The sequence below is a fragment of the Symphalangus syndactylus genome, chromosome 7 (genome assembly GCF_028878055.3).
Source record: "Symphalangus syndactylus isolate Jambi chromosome 7, NHGRI_mSymSyn1-v2.1_pri, whole genome shotgun sequence".
Taxonomy (NCBI): domain Eukaryota; kingdom Metazoa; phylum Chordata; class Mammalia; order Primates; family Hylobatidae; genus Symphalangus; species Symphalangus syndactylus.
Window position 1 is genome coordinate 90,413,445 of NC_072429.2, and position 19,742 is coordinate 90,433,186.

Below are 19,742 nucleotides of genomic sequence, written 5' to 3' on the forward strand. Positions count from 1 at the left end.
AGACCCATCAGTGTGCTGTATTCAGGAAACCCATCTCACGTGCAGAGACACACACAGACTCAAAATAAAGGGATGGAGGAAGATCTATCAAGCAAATGGAAAACAAAAAAAGGCAGGGGTTGCAATCCTAGCCTCTGATAAAATAGACTTTAAACCAACAAAGAACAAAAGAGACAAAGAAGGCCATTATATAATGGTAAAAGGATCAATTCAACAAGAAGAGCTAACTATCCTAAATATATATGCACCCAACACAGGAGCACCTAGATTCATAAAGCAAGTCCTGAGTGACCTACAAAGGGACTTAGACTCCCACACAATAATAATGGGAGACTTTAACACCCCACTGTCAACATCAGACAGATCAACGAGATAGAAAGTTAACAAGGATATCCAGGAATTGAACTCAGCTCTACACAAAGTGGACCTAATAGACATCTACAGAACTCTCCACCCCAAATCAACAGAATATACATTTTTCTCTGCACCACACCACACCTATTCCAAAATTGACCACATAGTTGGAAGTAAAGCTCTCCTCAGCAAATGTAGAAGAACAGAAATTATAACAAACTGTCTCTCAGACCACAGTGCAATCAAACTAGAACTCAGGATTAAGAAACTCACTCAGAACTGCTCAACTACATGGAAACTGAACAACCTGCTCCTGAATGACTATTGGATACATAATGAAATGAAGGCAGAAATAAAGATGTTCTTTGAAACCAACAAGAACAAAGACACAACATACCAGAATCTCTGGGACACGTTCAAAGCAGTGTGTAGAGGGAAATTTATAGCACTAAATGCCCACAAGAGAAAGCAGGAAAGATCCAAAATTGACACCCTAACATCACAATTAAAAGAACTGGAAAAGCAAGAGCAAACACATTCAAGAGCTAGCAGAAGTCTAGAAATAACTAAGATCAGAGCAGAACTGAAGGAAATAGAGATACAAAAAACCCTTCAAAAATTAATGAATCCAGGAGCTGGTTTTTTGAAAAGATCAACAAAGTTGATAGACCACTAGCAAGACTAATAAAGAAGAAGAGAGAGAAGAATCAAACAGATGCAATAAAAAATGAAAAAGGGGATATCACCACCAATCTCACAGAAATACAATCTACCATCAGAGAATACTACAAACACCTCTACGCAAATAAACTAGAAAATCTAGAAGAAATGGATAAATTCCTTGACAAATACACACTCCCAAGATTAAACCAGGAAGAAGTTGAATCTCTGAATAGACCAATAACAGGCTCTGAAATTGTGGCAATAATCAATAGCTTACCAACCAAAAAAAGTCTAGGACCTGATGGATTCACAGCCAAATTCTACCAGAGGTAAAAGGAGGAACTGGTACCATTCCTTCTAAAACTATTCCAAATGATAGAAAAAGAGGGAATCCTCCCTAACACATTTTATAAGGCCAGCATTGTCCTGATACCAAAGCCTGGTAGAGACATAAACAAAAAAGAGAATTTCAGACGAATATCCTTGATGAACATGGATGCAAATATCCTCAATAAAATACTGGCAAACTGACTCCAGCAGCACATCAAAAAGCTTATACACCATGATCAAGTGGGCTTTATCCCTGGGATGCAAGGCTGGTTCAACATACGCAAATCAATAAATGTAAGCCAGCATATAAACAGAACCAAAGACAAAAACCACATGATTATCTCAATAGATGCGGAAAAGGCCTTTGACAAAATTCAACAACCCTTCATGCTAAAAACTCTCAATAAATTAGGTATTGATGGGATGTATCTCAAAATAATAAGAGCTATCTATGACAAACGCACAGCCAATATCATACTGAATGGGCAAAATCTGGAAGCATTCCCTTTGAAAACTGGCACAAGACAGGGATGCCGTCTCTCACCACTCCTATTCAACATAGTGCTGGAAGTTCTGGCCAGGGCAATCAGGCAGAAGGAAATAAAGGGTATTCAATTAGGAAGAGAGGAAGTCAAATTGTCCCTCTTTGCAGATGACATGATTGTATATCTAGAAAACCCCATTTTCTCAGCCCAAAATCTCCTTAAGCTGATAAGCAACTTCAGCAAAGTCTCAGGATATAAAATCAATGTACAAAAATCACAAGCATTCTTGTACACCAATCACAGACAAACAGAGACCCAAATCATGAGTGAACTCCCATTCACAATTGCTTCAAAGAGAATAAAATACCTAGGAATCCAACTTACAAGGGACGTGAAGGACCTCTTCAAGGAGAACTACAAACCACTGCTCAATGAAATAAAAGAGGATACAAACAAATGGAAGAACATTCCATGCTCATGGGTTGGAAGAATCAATATTGTGAAAATGGCCATACTGCCCAAGGTAATTTATAGATTCAATGCCATCCACATCAAGCTACCAATGACTTTCTTCACAGAATTCGAAAAAACTACTTTAAAGTTCTTATGGAACCAAAAAACAGCCCGCATCACCAAGTCAATCCTAAGCCAAAAGAACAAAGCTGGAGGCATCACGCTACCTGACTTCAAACTATACTACAAGGCTACAGTAACCAAAACAGCATGGTACTGGTACCACAACAGAGACATAGATCAATGGAACGGAACAGAGCCCTCAGAAATAATGATGCATATCTACAACTATCTGATCTTTGACAAACCTGACTAAAACAAGAAATGGGGAAAGGATTCCCTATTTAATAAATGGTGCTGGGAAAACTGGCTAGCCATATGTAGAAAGCTGAAACTGGATCCCTTCCTTACACCTTATACAAAAATTAATTCAAGATGGATTAAAGACTTACATGTTAGACCTAAAGCCATAAAAACCCTAGAAGAAAGCCTAGGCTATACCATTCAGGACATAGGCGTGGGAAAGGACTTCATGTCTAAAACACCAAAAGCAATGGCAACAAAAGCCAAAATTGACAAATGGGATCGAATTAAACTAAAGAGCTTCTGCACAGCAAAAGAAACTACCATCAGAGTGAACAGGCAACCTACAGAATGGGAGAAAACTTTTGCAACCTACTCATCTGTCAAAGGGCTAATATCCAGAATCTACAATGAACTCAAACAAATTTACAAGAAGAAAACAAACAACCCCATCAAAAAGTGGGCAAAGGACATGAACAGACACTTCTCAAAAGAAGACATTTATGCAGCCAAAAAACACACGAAGAAATGCTCATCATCACTGGCCATCAGAGAAATGCAAATCAAAACCACGATGAGATACCATCTCACACCAGTTAGAATGGTGATCATTAAAATGTCAGGAAACAACAGGTGCTGGAGAGGATGTGGAGAAATAGGAACACTTTTACACTGTTGGTGGGACTGTAAACTAGTTCAACCATTGTGGAAGTGAGTGTGGCGATTGCTCAGGGATCTAGAACTAGAAATACCATTTGACCCAGCCATCCCATTACTGGGTATATACCCAAAGGACTATAAATCATGCTGCTATAAAGACACATGCACACGTATATTTATTGTGGCAGTATTCACAATAGCAAAGACTTGGAACCAACCCAAATGTCCAACAACGATAGACTGGATTAAGAAAATGTGGCACATATACACCATGGAATACTGTGCAGCCATAGAAAATGATGAGTTCATGTCCTTTGTAGGGACATGGATGAAACTGGAAAACATCATTCTCAGTAAACTATCGCAAGGACAAAAAACCAAACACCACATGTTCTCACTCATAGGCGGTAATTGAACAATGAGAACTCATGGACATAGGAAGGGGAACATCACACTCCGGGGACTGTTTTGGGTTGGGGGGAGGGTGGAGGGACAGCATTAGGAGATATACCTAATGCTAAATGACGAGTTAATGGGTGCAGCAAACCAACACGGCACATGGATACATATGTAAAAAACCTGCACATTGTGCACATGTACACTAAAACCTAAAATATAATAATAAAATAAAAAAAGATGTTGACATGTGAACTCTTTGACCAGTAATTTAAAATAGCACTTTTAAGGAAATTCAGTGATCTCCAAGATAACACAGAAAGTCAATTCAGAAATTTATCAGAGAAATTTATCAGAGAAATTAAAATAAAAATTAAAAAAACAGAAATCTTAGAAATGAAAAATTAGTTCACTGAAATGAACAGTTCATTAGAGATTTCTCAACAGCAGGATAGGTCAAACAGAGGAAAGAATCAGTGAGCTTCCGCAGGCTATTTGAAAATACATAGAGGAGAAAAAAGAAAAGAAAAGAATGAAAATGAGCAAAGATCACTTGCAAAATACAAAAATTTACCTCAAAAGACCAATTCTAAGAATTGCTGATATTCAAGAGGGAGCTGAACAAGAACAAGAAATAGACGGCTTACTCAAAGAAATAATATCAGGAAACTTTCCAAAACTTGAGAAAGAGATTAATACACAAGTATGAGAAGTTTGGATAACAACAGACAGAGTCAACCCAAATAAGACTACTTCAAGGCATATAATAATATTTTATCAAAGTTCAAAGCCAAAGCCATAGAAAGGATCCTAAAACCATCAAGAGAAAAGAAACAAATAATGCATAAGTGAGTTCTAATTCATCTGGCAACAGACTTCTCAAAACAGACTTCTCAATGGCAACCATAGAAGCCAGGAAGAAGGATAGCATTTGCAAAGTGCTGGAAGAAAAAAAAAAAAACTGCCATCCAAGAATATAGTACCCAGCAAAGCTACCCTTCAAATACGAAGGAGAGATAAAGTATTACCCAAACTACAGCTGAGAGAATTCACTAACACTAAACACATCTCACAGGAAATGCTAAAGGGAGTTCTTCAACCTGAAAGAAAAAACCACTAATGTGCGAAAAGAAAACATTTGAAGGTATAAAACCAACCACTAAAATTAAGTACACAAAATTAATACAAACCCAGGATGCTGTAATACTGAAATTATGGTGTGTAATTCACTCATTACTCTAGTATGAAACCCAAAAGACAATCCTATCAAAAACAATAAAACCTATGGCAATCTGTTAAGAGAGATGAAATATAAATATATATAAATGGAGACAACATAAAGTTAAAATGTTGTGACAGGGAAATGATGTATAGGGTTTTTTTTCATTTTTCTTTTCTTGTGATATAAAGTAAGTTGTCATCATTTTAAAATAATTCAATATGGAAGTCCTAGAAATATCAATCAGACAACAGAAAGAAAGAGCATCCTCGTTGGAAAGAAAGAAGTCAAATTATCCTTCTTTGTAGATGATATGATCTTATATTTGGAAAAACCTAAAGACTCCACCAAAAAACTATTACAACTGAAAAACAAATTCAGTCAGGTTGCAGAGTAGAAATCAAAATACAAAAATGAGTAGCATTTCCATATGCCAATGGTGAACAATGTAAAAAAGAAATCAAGAAAGTAATCCTAAATTACAATAGCTACAAATAAAATTAAATAATAGGAATTAACTAAACCAAAGAAATGAAAGATCTCTACAATGAAAACTATAAAACACTGACGAAAGAAATTGAAGAAGGCATACAAAAATGGAAAGATATTTCATGTTCATGAACTGGAAGAAACAATTTGCTAAAATGTCCGTACTTCCCAAAGCAAACTACAGATTCAATGCAATCCCTATCAAAATGTCAATGACATTCTTCACAAAAATAGAAAAAAAATTCTAAAATATATATGGAACCACAAAAGACCCCAAACAGCCAAAGCTATCCTGAGCAAAAAGGGCAAAGCTGTAGGAATCATATTACCTGACTTCAAATTGTACTACACAGCTATCATAACCACATGCCAGCATGGTACTAGCATAAAAACAAATGCTGACCAATGGAACAGAATAGAGAACCCAGAAGCAAATCCATACATCTACAGTGAATTCATTTTTGACAAAAGTGCCAAAAGTATGCACTGGGAAAAAGACAGTCTCTTCAACACGTGGTGCTGGGAAAACTAGATATTCGTATGCAGAAGAAGGAAACTAGACCTTTGTTTCTCACCACATACAAAAATCAAATCAAAGTGGATTAAAGACTTAAATCTAAGACCTCAAATTATGAAACTACTACAACAAAACTTTCGGTAAACTCTCTAGGACATTGGATTGGGCAAAGATTTCTTGAGTAATATTCAACAAGCACAGGCAACCAAAGTAAAAATGGACAAATGGAATCACATCAAGTTAAAACACTCCTGTACAGCAAAATAAACAATCAATAAAGTGAAGAACCAACCTACAGAATAGGAGAAAATATTTGCAAACTATCAAACTGACAAGAGATTAATAACCAGATATATAAGAAGCTTAAACAACTCTACAGGGGAAAAAATATAGTAATGAGATTTTTTAAATGGGCAAAGGATCTGAATAGATATTTCTCTAAAGAAGACATATAAATGACAAACAAGTATATGAAAAGGTGCTCAACATCATTAATTATTAGAGGAATGCAAATCAAAACTACAATGATATATCATCTCACCCCAGTTAAAATGGCTTTTATCCAAAAGACAGGCAGTAACAAATGTTGGCGAGGATGTGGAGAAAAGGGAACCCTTGTACACTGTTAGTGGGAATGTAAATTTGTAAAACCACTATGGGGAACAGTTTGGAGATTCTTCAAAACACTGAAAATAGAGCTACCATATGATCCAGCAATACCACTGCTAGGTATATACCCAAAACAAAGGAAAGCGGTATATGTAAGAGATATCTGCACTCCCATGTTTATTGCAGCACTGTTCACAATTGCCAACATTTGAAAGCAACCTAAGTGTCCATCAATAGATGAATGGATCAAGCTAATTTGGTACATATAGATAATAGAGTACTATTGAGCCATAAAAAGAATGCGATCCTTTCATTTGCAACAATATAGATAGAACTAGATGTCTTTTATTTTTTTTGAGATGGAGTCTTACTTTGTCACGCAGGCTGGAATGCAGTGGCACAGTCTCAGCTCACTGCAACCTCTGCCTCCTGGATTCCAGCAATTTGGAGGTCATGTTGTTACATTAAGTAAGCCAGGCACAGAAAAAAAAACTTCGCATGTTCTCACATATTTGTGGTAGCTAAAAATAAAAACAATTGAACTCATGGAGACAGAGAGTGGAATGATAGTTACCAGAATCTGGAAAGGGTGGTTGGGGTATGAGGGAGAGGTGGGGATGGTTAGTGGGTACAAAAAAGTAAAAAAAAAAAGAATGAGATCCAGTATTTGATAGCACAGCAGGGTGACTGTAGTCAATAATAATTTAATTGTACATTTCAATATAACTAAAAGAGCATAACTGGATTGTTTGTAACACAAAGGATAAATGCTGGAGGTGATGGATACCCAATTTACCCAGACGGGATTATTACACATTGTATCCTTGTATCAAAATAATCTCATATACCCCATAAATGTATACACCTACTATGTGTCCACAAAAATTAAAAGTTAAAAAATAGTAATTTGTTATATCTATAAGGTGTTTTGGGTAGGCTTTATGGTAATCACAATGTAAAGACTTATAATAGATTAACTAAAAATAAAAAGCAACAAATTAAAACATGCTACCAGGGAAAAATCACTTAACCACAAAGAAAGACTGTGAGAAAGGAAGAGAGGAGTTGTAAAACAACCAAAAACATCCACCAGAAATAATAGCAAGCAGGAAATCATGACCTCTTCAAATGGAAAAAGCAAGGAACAAGTGCAGAAAAATTATACTAGTAAGTTCTTACTTATTAATAACACTGAATGTAAATGACTCAGTTCTCTAGGTAAAAGGCATAGAATTGCTGAATGGATAAAGAAACAAGACCCAACTATATGCTATCTACAGAAAATCCACTTTACCTATAAAGAAAAACATAGATTGAAAGTGAAGGGGTGGAAAAAGATATTCCATCCAAGGGAAAAAAAAAAAAAAAACGTAGGAATAGCTATACTTCCATAACATAGACTACATTATTTTAGCTTCCAAGATCACTGATGAGAATAATATTTATTCATTTATTTGATTAATAGTTAACAAGTTATTCACTTTGTGCCAATTGCCAAACTGATCACTTTGAGTGATAAAAAGAGGTATAAAAATATTTCTTTAGGGAACATACCCACAAGGGTAAATAGCAATAATAATATATGCTAAGCAGCAGTAAAATGATATGAGATGCATGCCACAGGGCAGGACAAAATTCAGTTCTGAAAGAATAATGGAGACCATATGTTTTGCATTTTGTGTGTAGGAGGCAGCACTCTGGGTGGAGGCATTTGGAGACAATGCAGGGGAAGATACTGGAATTACCCTGACTGTTAAAAATAAATTTTAAGAGTGAAAATAATGACCATGGTTACAGGAGATGTAGCCACAATACAAGCATGTCAATACTACTGTAAACTAATACACTATTTCAGAAATAGAATTCTTATCTAATATATATAACTCAGAAGCATTGATAAAGAAAAAACAGAGAACACTGGAACAAAGCAAATGGCATAAAATATGAATGGTGAGGAAGTACGAATCTCTTGCAGAAAGCAATGTCATGAAAGGTGAGTATTGATGGCATATCTCACCTCTTGCAGCCACAATAGCCTCCTGGTGGAGGAGTCAGTACAAAGTAATGTGGAAACTGTGAAGAGAGCAAGATAATAATGGGCCTTTTGTAGTAGGGGATGCTCATGGCAAGAAATTGACGGGAGGTCACCGGAGGGGGGCTGATAGTTGTGGATGTGAAAGTAGGGCCCACCTTCTCTGCAGCAATTATCTCGAAGTTTTGTCAAAGAAATATATCTGATTAGGATGCCTGCTTACCAGTTCTATTTTATTAACAGTAATGCAGAATGGAGCGTGTAAAATTTAGTGAGACCTACGAACAATTTGTTTACTTGGATGTTCCACAGGTCCTTCAAATTCACTGTGTTTTAAGCTGAATTCATCATCCTTCCCCCATTTCCATACTTTCTTATCCTCCACATAATTCTAGAACGTTCACTTCCTCTCATTTCCCTTGGTCCCTCAGATAGGCAACCAATTCTGTCAACTCTACTTCCTTGGCAATTTTCCTCTCTGTTCCTTTCTCTCTGTCTTCATGGATACTGCCTTAATTCAGATACTACTTATCTCTACTCATATTTTCACATATGTATCCCAGATAAGTAAACATTTCTCTAGTCTCATTTCTCACCATATCTCCCAATCCCTCTGCCATAAAGCCACCAAAATATCTGCCAAAAAGGCAAACATGACTATCATCTCCACTGTCTTTGGAACAAAGGCTTGAGTCTTTGCCACAGCCCACAGTGTCCCTCATTGGGCCTTTTTAGATCCATCTCACCTATAGCACCAGTCATGCCAAAAGCCTGGCCATGCTCCAGTGGGCCATAAGTTTTCATTTTCATGCCTCTGCTTATGCTCCCACAGCCTAGACTGACTGGTCCTTTGTATAAAGATTTACTCATTTTCTTTTATTTTAAAAGATCTATTCATTTTTAACACCCAGCTCTCCCAGCTACTCTGAGCAATCTTTACTCATTGTTCCCGGAGCGTTGAAAACACCCTATTTCAGTCTCTACTGTACTTCTATTTTTGTGCTTTATCATACTTCTTTATTCATTTATTTTCTCAACTCTTATGCCTTGAACTCCTTGAGGTCAGAATTTTTATCTTTTTTCAAATTTGCATTTTGATATCTTGGATAATTCCTGGGCTATTGTAGGTGTTAATAAAAATTGGTTGAAACAACTGGATAAATGAAAACATTACACACAACAAACATTCATATATATACATGTACAAAAATATATTATGTATGTATTCTTGTATTTTCTTGTGGCATAGAGAAACCTCCTCTTTCAAAAGTATTCAGGAGAAAAACAAAAGAAAGTTATTAGAAGATTGAAAAATTTAACTTTGGTAAAGTATACATTGAGGTGATTGACCACAGGAATGTGCCCATTTTAGAGAACAATTTGAAAAACTTAGTGTATTATTGTTATCAATATTAGCCACAAACAGAAATTTCCTCAGACTAATTGAACTGTAGAAATAGTCTGAATACCGCCTGAGAAAGACAAGAGGGTATTAAGACCTTCTCAAAAATAGTGGAAGGCAATTTAAGACCCAATGACTTTCTATAGAACAGAACCACTCCTGGTGACTAGGATGGTATATGTGTACTATCAGCAAGTCTGGAATGATTTTCACAATTTTCTATCAAGACACATAGCAAAAGAGGTCTCCTTCGACTGGAACTATATCATGTTTAATGGAAGCAATGCATACTGGGACAGCCTTTCCAGAATAGTACTTGACTTCAGGGAGTTCATCCTCACTTGAAGAAAATGAAGCAGGGTTCATCCCTTCCTGTCAGGGAAAGGCCTGCAGAAATTACTTGCTCTTTTCTAGCTCTGGTTTTTCTGACTCCCTATTTCTAACAAATAAAGATTTTTTAAGGCTTATTTTAAAAACTCATGAGGATTTTTAGTCATTGAATATCTTACAAAACAATATCATGATGAGTAAAGTGAAAATTAGAGCCACATGCCTGAAATTTCCCTGAAAAGACACACATATCCTTTAAAATGAAGGAGGAAAGTGCCAGGAAAAAAATATGTTTTTAATTTGTTTGAGCTGAAAACATTAGAAACATATTTTTAGATGTTTGCCAAGGGTTTTCCAAAAACCACTGGATTTCTCATAAACCCTAAAAGATGTCTTTCTTTTTAAGAATGGCAGGGAGCAACTGGCTCATTTACTAACTAAATATTCTATCTTCAATTGCTTTTGACTATTACTATCTTTTCACACTTCTAAGTTTCTCATTTGGGATCAAAAATAAAATATCCATAGTCTTGGCTTTGAGGTAAGAAGGAAAAACATTTTACCTATCTATCTTTTCATTTCTAAGAAAATGATCATAAAGTTAAGTTAATGATCCTAAAGAATTTGGCTTGAGTGTTGGAACTACTGTAGAAAAAGCGGGTGACCATCTTCATAATTTAGAGAATGAAGAGTTAGTGACAGACTCCTTGCTGCCTGATGTCAGAGTTCTCCAAAAGGATCACAGTTAAGTTTTTCATGTCTGCCCATATAATTTAAAATCATTATGAGGAGAACCCCTAATGTTCTGAGTAACAAAAAAGAATTTTCTCTAGAAAAATTGCTTATATGATAACTTAATGGGCTCTTATCTTCTCCACTCATTACTGGAGTAGTTTAACTTATCAAACATAATGCTTCATCTGTTGGACAAGAGGAACTTGATAGTCTTTAAGTTGCAAATCATACGCTCCTACCATGCCAGCAAATGTAGGAGTCTAGGCATGGAACATTTTAAGGTGTGTGTGTATGAGTGAAAGAAGGAGGGATGGAGAGGGAAGAAAGGGAGTACAAGAGTGTAGGTGTGTGTGTGCATGTATGTATGGGTGGAATGAGAGAGAAATGACTTAGATAACCTAAGGATAACTCTTACATTTGATCTCAGAGGCAGCGAGGATATAATGAAAAGAGTCCTGTGTTTAATCCAGGAGTGTCAGAAGTCAAATCTCATTTCCATCTCTAATTATGAAGCCTTGGAAATGTGCTGAATATGTCTACAGTCACAGTTTCTTCTCTACCCACATTGTCCTCAAAGGGAAGCTGCTCCTAACCAAAGTGGCCAAGTGACAACATTTAGACTTTGCAAATCCCTCTGCCTGAATGCAGCTGCTTGGGCCAAAAGTGAACACCCAATCCCAGGGCAACCAATCACTAGGAAACCCAGTGACTTGTGAGCCTGGATCAAAGAAATAAGATGAGCTGATCAGGTTCTTTCTCTCTGTCTTCAAAACCTGCCAGTTGTGTTGAGAATCTTTGGTAAAGATCAAGACATAGAGCTGGAACAGAAAACAGTGTGATGACCTAAAAGTACATAAAAGCAGGGAGTAGCAGAATGGAAAGAAAGAAAGAAAGAAAGAAAGAAAGAAAGAAAGAAAGAAAGAAAGAAAAGAAAAGAAAAGAAAAGAAAAGAAAAGAAAAGAAAAGAAAAGAAAAGAAAAGAAAAGAAAAGAGTTACTGTATCATGTTAGTGACAAAGCACTAGGTGGTGATCTATGCCTCTGACATCTCTAGATATCAGGATGGATGGCTTGGTCTCACCTCCATGACCCCAGGGCATTTTAAATATTAAGTTCTTGACTCTTCTCAAGGTTTTTTTTTTTTTTTACTCCACATAGATCTCAACAATAACCCCCTTTAGTTGAGCTTTCTTGTGTATGGTGGAGGTGTCTATCACCCTAACTCAGGTACCTAAATGTGTCTGTTTATGACTTTATACCTATTAATAGAAACTCCTTTAAGTAACAAAAATCTGGTTAAGATTTTCATAACATCTCTTATAAACAATCAGATAGGGTTCCCTCTTCTACATCAGTTTTTGTTGAGGGAGGGCTTTCTTCTAGTTATAACATCAAACCAGGTCAACCAAAATAAGCACATCTTGGATGGTGTCCTTACATTTTAAACCAAGTTTAGATATTCAGCTAGTGGTCACACATTTTGTTTCTTCCCATAGATCTCATCTCTCCTATTCTTCTCTTTGGGATCTCTTGTGTCCTTATCTTCCTCTGAGGTCACTGTCAAAGAATCTCTGACGTTCTTTTACATTCAGAAGCCCTCTTCAACCAACCCCTAGTATTCCACCTTTCTGTGTCTGTCTCATTCCTACTCATTCTATGTACTGAGTCCTTTCTAAGAAAGCTAAGAAGGAGAAAAGATGGTCACAAAAACTAAGCATATATTCATAATTTACATAGAAGTATCTTTACAGATGTTGCATAAAAGAAAACACAGCTACCCTTGTTTAAAACTTAGATTTTGATGTATAAGATTATTAGTCTTATGCATCTCTGTGCTAGGCATAGAGTCCATGTCCTAAATCTAGGGGTGAAGATCAGAGAAAATCATGTAATTGTTTTAATACAAGAACTGTAACAACAGCAACAACAACAATCACTTCTTATTATCTCAAAATATGAATATATATGTCACTTTATATTTCATTTAGTTTTCACAACAACCTTATTAGAAAGGTTCCCATACTAATTCTAACATGAGGATGTGGCAACCCTGGACTACTAAACACAGCCTAGTTCCAAATGCCTTGCTTTTTTACCCCACTCATAATTGATTTCTTTTGCCTCACTTCCTCTTTAAAAGCAACCAAACCCATTTCAGGCCTTGCTGACACCAGCTGCTGGTAGCAAAGGCCACTGTAAATACTCAGTTCGCTGAAGGCCCCCTGACCCTACTCTTAGGGTCCACATGCAGGAATGAATTTCCCTTTCCCTTGTGCCTCTGGTATTCTAACAAAGTCTGGCTATTTATCTTTTATTTATTATTTTTATTATACTTTAAGTTCTGGAATACATGTGCAGAACGCGCAGGTTTCTTACATAGGTATACACGTGCCATGGTGGTTTGCTGCACCCATCAACCCGTCATCTACGTTATAACCATCCCCTGAGATGAGCTCCAAAGCACCTACCCTGCAACAAGTAATGATAACTGCTCGCTTAATCAGAGACTGACTCAAAAGTCACCTACCAACCCCACATATAATACAAAAGAGACCGCCAGGCTGACTGCAATCAGTTATCCATATGTTTTCTGATTTGGAGTCTTTGACTGGGATAAGGAAAAACTCTCACATTGTATAGCACTTTACAGTTTTTAACAATGGTCTCATCTTCATTGTGCGTTGTAATCTCCTGTAGATCTTTAAAAAGTATTGTTGCCCAGCCCCACTCTCAGAATTGTGATTTAATTATGACTTGAGTATTATGATTTTTAAGAACTTCCCAAATGATTCTAATGCATAGCATTTGGGAACCAATGGTTTATATTGTCTCCTGTCTGAAGACTAAGATATGTGAATGTAAGCAGTTACTATTTTACGCTATATTAGAATTAGCCAAACAAAATGCAGCAGCTCAGTATTCAGTCTGCACTTCCTAGATTTACAAACCTCGATAAAGTTAATTATCTGCAAAATGGGAATCATAATGGCATAAATCTTTTGGAACTCTTTGAGACTTTACATAATATCTGATAAAAGAACACTTGGAGGGTGGAGCCAAGGTGGCCGCATTGGAACAGCTCCGGTCTACAGCTCCAAGCATGAGCAACGCAGAAGACAGGTGATTTCTCCATTTCCATCTGAGGTACCGGGTCCATCTCACTAAGGAGTGCCAGACAGTGGGTGCAGGACAGTGGGTGCAGCACACCATGTGCGAGCCAAAGCAGGGCGAGGCACTGCCTCACTCCAGAAGCGCAAGGGGTCAGGGAGTTCCCTTTCCTAGTCAAAGAAAGGGGTGACAGACGGCACCTGGAAAATCGGGTCATTCCCACCCTAATACTGCACTTTTCCAACAGGCTTAAAAAACGGCACACCAGGAGATTATATCCCGCACCTGGCTCAGAGGGTCTGACGCCCACAGAGTCTCACTGATTGCTAGCACAGCAGTCTGAGATCAAACTGCAAGGTGGCAGCAAGGCTAGGGGAGGGGCGCCTGCCAATGCCCAGGCTTGATTAGGTAAACAAAGCATCCCAGAAGCTCCAACTGGGTGGATCCCACCACAGCTCAAGGAGGCCTGCCTGCCTCTGTAGGCTCCACCTCTGGGGGTAGGGCACAGACAAACAAAAAGTCAGCAGTAACCTCTGCAGACTTAAATGTCCCTGTCTGACAGCCTTGAAGAGAGTAGTGGTTCTCGCAGCATGCAGCTGGAGATCTGAGAACAGGCAGACTGCCTCCTCAAGTGGGTCCTTGACCCCCGAGCAGCCTAACTAGGAGGCACCCCCCAGTAGGGGCAGACTGACGCCTCACTCGGCCAGGTACTCCTCTGAGACAAAACTTCCAGAGGAACGATCAGGCAGCAGCATTTGCGGGTCACCAAATTCCACTGTTCTACAGCCACCGCTGTTCTGCAGCCATCGCTGCTGATACCCAGGTAAACAGCATCTGGAACGGACCTCTAGCAAAATCCAACAGACCTGCAGCTGAGGGTCCTGTCTGTTAGAAGGAAAACTAACAAACAGAAAGGACATCCACTCCAAAAATCCATCTGTCTGTCACCATCATCAAAGACCAAAAGTAGATAAAACCACAAAGATGGGGAAAAAACAGAGCAGAAAAACTGGAAACTCTAAAAAGCAGAGCACCTCTCCTCCTCCAAAGGAATGCAGTTCCTCACCAGCAATGGAACAAAGCTGGATGGAGAATGACTTTCATGAGTTGAGAGAAGAAGGCTTCAGACGATCAAACTACTCTGAGCTAAAGGAGGAAATTCAAACCAATGGCAAAGAAGTTAGAAACTTTGAAAAAAAATTAGATGAATGTAAAACCAGAATAACAAATGCAGGGAAGTCCTTAAAGGAGCTGATGGAGCTGAAAGCCAAGGCTTGAGAACTATGTGAAGAATGCAGAAGCCACAGGAGCCAATGTGATCAACTGGAAGAAAGGGTATCAGTGACGGAAGACGAAATGAATGAAATGAAGTGAGAAGAAAAGTTTAGAGAAAAAAGAATAAAAAGAAATGAACAAAGCCTCCAAGAAATATGGGACTATGTGAAAAGACCAAATCTATGTCTGATTGGTGTACCTGAAAGTGACAGGGAGAATGGAACCAAGTTGGAAAACACTCTGCAGGATATTATCCAGGAGAACTTCCCCAATCTAGCAAGGCAGGCCAACATTCAGATTCAGGAAATACAGAGAACGCCACAAAGATACTCCTTGAGAAGAGCAACTCCAAGACGCATAGATGTTAGATTCACCAAAGTTGAAATGAAGGAAAAAATGTTAAGGGCAGACAGAGAGAAAGGTCCGGTTATCCACAAAGGGAAGCCCATCAGACTAACAGCTGATCTCTCGGCAGAAACTCTACAAGCCAGAAGAGAGTGGGGGCCAACATTCAACATTCTTAAAGAAAAGAATTTTCAACCCAGAATTTCATATTCAGTTTCATATCAAACTAAGCTTCATAAGTGAAGGAGAAATAAAATACTTTACAGACGAGCAAATGCTGAGAGATTTTGTCACCACCAGGCCTGCCCTAAAAGAGCTCCTGAAGGAAGAACTAAACATGGAAAGGAACAACCGGTACCAGCCACTGCAAAAACATGCAAAAATATAAAGACCATCAAGACTAGGAAGAAACTGCATCCACTAACGAGCAAAATAACCATGTAACATCATAATGACAGGATCAAATTCACACATAACAATATTAACTTTAAATGTAAATGGGCTAAATGCTCCAATTAAAAGACACAGTCTGGCAAATTGGATAAAGAGTGAAGACCCATCAGTGTGTTGTATTCAGGAAACCCATCTCACATGCAGAGACACACATAGGCTCAAAATAAAGGGATGGAGGAAGATCTACCATGCAAATGGAAAACAAAAAAAGGCAGGGGTTGCAATCCTAGTCTCTGATAAAAGAGACTTTAAACCAACAAAGATCAAAAGAGACAAAGAAGGCCATTACATAATGACAAAGGGATCAATTCAACAAGAAGAGCTAACTATCCTAAATATATATGCACCCAGTACAGGAGCACCCAGATTCATAAAGCAAGTCCTGAGTGACCTACAAAGAGACTTAGACTCCCACACAATAATAATGGGAGACTTTAACACCCCACTGTCAACATCAGACAGATCAACGAGATAGAAAGTTAACAAGGATACCCAGGAACTAAACTCAGCTCTGCACCAAGTGGACCTAACTGACATCTACAGAACTCTCCACCCCAAAACAACAGAATATACATGTTTTTCAGCACCACACCACACCTATTCCAAAATTGACCACATAGTTGGAAGTAAAGCACTCCTCAGCAAATGCAAAAGAACAGAAATTATAACAAACTGTCTCTCAGACCACAGTGCAACCAAACTAGAACTCAGGATTAAGAAACTCACTCAAAACTGCTCAACTATATGGAAACTGAACAACCTGCTCCTGAATAACTACTGGGTACATAAAGAAATGAAAGCAGAAATAAAGATGTTCTTTGAAACCAATGACAACAAAGACACAACATAGCAGAATCTTTGAGACATATTCAAAGCAGTGTGTAGAGGGAAATTTATAGCACTAAATGCCCACAAGAGAAAGCAGGAAAGATCCAAAATTGACACCCTAACATCACAATTAAAAGAACTAGAAAAGCAAGAGCAAACACATTCAAAAGCTAGCAGAAGGAACGAAATAGCTAAAATCAGAGCAGAACTGAAGGAAATAGAGACACAAAAAACCCTTCAAAAACTTAATGAATCCAGGAGCTGGTTTTTTGAAAAGATCAACAAAATTGATAGACTGCTAGCAAGACTAATAAAGAAGAAAAGAGAGAAGAATCAAATAGACACAATAAAAAATGATAAAGGGGATATCACCACCGATCCCACAGAAATGCAAACTACCATCAGAGAATACTACAAACACCTCTACACAAATAAACTAGAAAATCTAGAAGAAATGGATAAATTCCTCGACACATACATGCTCCCAAGACTAAACTAGGAAGAGGATGAATCTCCGAACACACCAATAACAGGCTCTGAAATTGTGGCAATAGTCAATAGCTTACCAACCAAAAAAAGTCCAGGACCAGATGGATTCACAGCCGAATTCTACCAGAGGTACAAGGAGGAGCTGGTACCATTCGTTCTGAAACTATTCCAATTGATAGAAAAAGAGGGAATCCTCCCTAACTCATTTTATGAGGCCAGCATCATCCTGATCCCAAAGCCTGGCAGAGACAAAACCAAAAAAGAGAATTTTAGACCAATATCCTTGATGAACATTGATGCAAAAATTCTCAGTAAAATACTGGCAAACCAAATCCAGCAGTACATCAAAAAGCTTATACACCATGATCAAGTGGGCTTCATCCCTGGGATGCAAGGCTGGTTCAACATACACAAATCAATAAATGTAATCCAGCATATAAACAGAATCAAAGACAAAAACCACATGATTATCTCAATAGATGCAGAAAAGGCCTTTGACAACATTCAACAACACTTCATGCTAAAAACTCTCAATAAATTAGGTATTGATGGGACGTATCTCAAAATAATAAGAGCTATCTATGACAAACCCACAGCCAATATCATACTGAATGGGCAAAAACTGGAAGCATTCCCTTTGAAAACTGGCACAAGACAGGGATGTCCTCTCTCACCGCTCCTATTTAATATAGAGTTGGAAGTTCTGGCTACGGCAATTAGGCAGGAGAAGGAAATAAAGGGTATTCAATTAGGAAAAGAGGAAGTCAAATTGTCCCTGTTTGCAGATGACATGATTGTATATTTAGAAAACCCCACTGTCTCAGCCCAAAATCTCCTTAAGCTGATAAGCAATTTCAGCAAAGTCTCAGGATACAAAATCAATGTACAAAAATCACAAGCAGTCTTATACACCAATAACAGACAAACAGAGAGCCAAATCATGAGTGAACTCCCATTCACAATTGCTTCAAAGAGAATAAAATACCTAGGAATCCAACTTACAAGGGATGTGAAGGACCTCTTCAAGGAGAACTACAAACCACTGCTCAATGAAATAAAAGAGGATACAAACAAATGGAAGAACATTCCATGCTCATGGGTAGAAAGAATCAATATCGTGAAAATGGCCATACTGCCCAAGGTAATTTATAGATTCAATGCCATCCCCATCAAGCTACCAATGACTTTCTTCACAGAATTGGAAAAAACTACTTTAAAGTTCATATGGAACCAAAAAAGAGCCCGCATCGCCAAGTCAATCCTAAGCCAAAAGAACAAAGCTGGAGGCATCACGCTACCTGACTTCAAACTATACTACAAGATTACAGTAACCAAAACAGCATGGTACTGCTACCAAAACGGAGATATAGATCAATGGAACAGAACAGAGCCCTCAGAAATAATGCCGCATATCTACAACCATCTGATCTTTGACAAACCTGACAAAAACAATCAATGGGGAAAGGATTCCCTATTTAATAAATGGTGCTGGGAAAACTGGCTAGCCATATGTAGAAAGCTGAAACTGGATCCCTTCCTTACACCTTATACAAAAATTAATTCAAGATGGATTAAAGACTTACATGTTAGACCTAAAACCATAAAAACCCTAGAAGAAAACCTAGGCAATACCATTCAGGACATAGGCATGGGCAAGGACTTCATGTCTAAAACACCAAAAGCAATGGCAACAAAAGCCAAAATTGACAAATGGGATCTAATTAAACTAAAGAGCTTCTGCACAGCAAAAGAAACTACCATCAGAGTGAACAGGCAACATACAAAATGGGAGAAAATTTTTGCAACCTATTCACCTGACAAAGGGCTAGTATCCAGAATCTACAATGAACTCAAACAAATTTACAAGAAAAAAACAAACAACCCCATCAAAAAGTGGGCGAAGGACATGAACAGACACTTCTCAAAAGAAGACATTTGTGCAGCCAAAAAACACATGAAAAAATGCTCATCATCACTGGCCATCAGAGAAATGCAAATCAAAACCACAATGAGATACCATCTCACACCAGTTAGAATGGTGATAATCAAAAGTCAGGAAACAACAGGTGCTGGGGACGATGTGGAGAAATAGGAACACTTTTACACTGTTGGTGGGATCGTAAACTAGTTCAACCATTGTGGAAGTCAGTGTGGCGATTCCTCAGGGATCTAGAACTAGAAACACCATTTGACCCAGCCATCCCATTA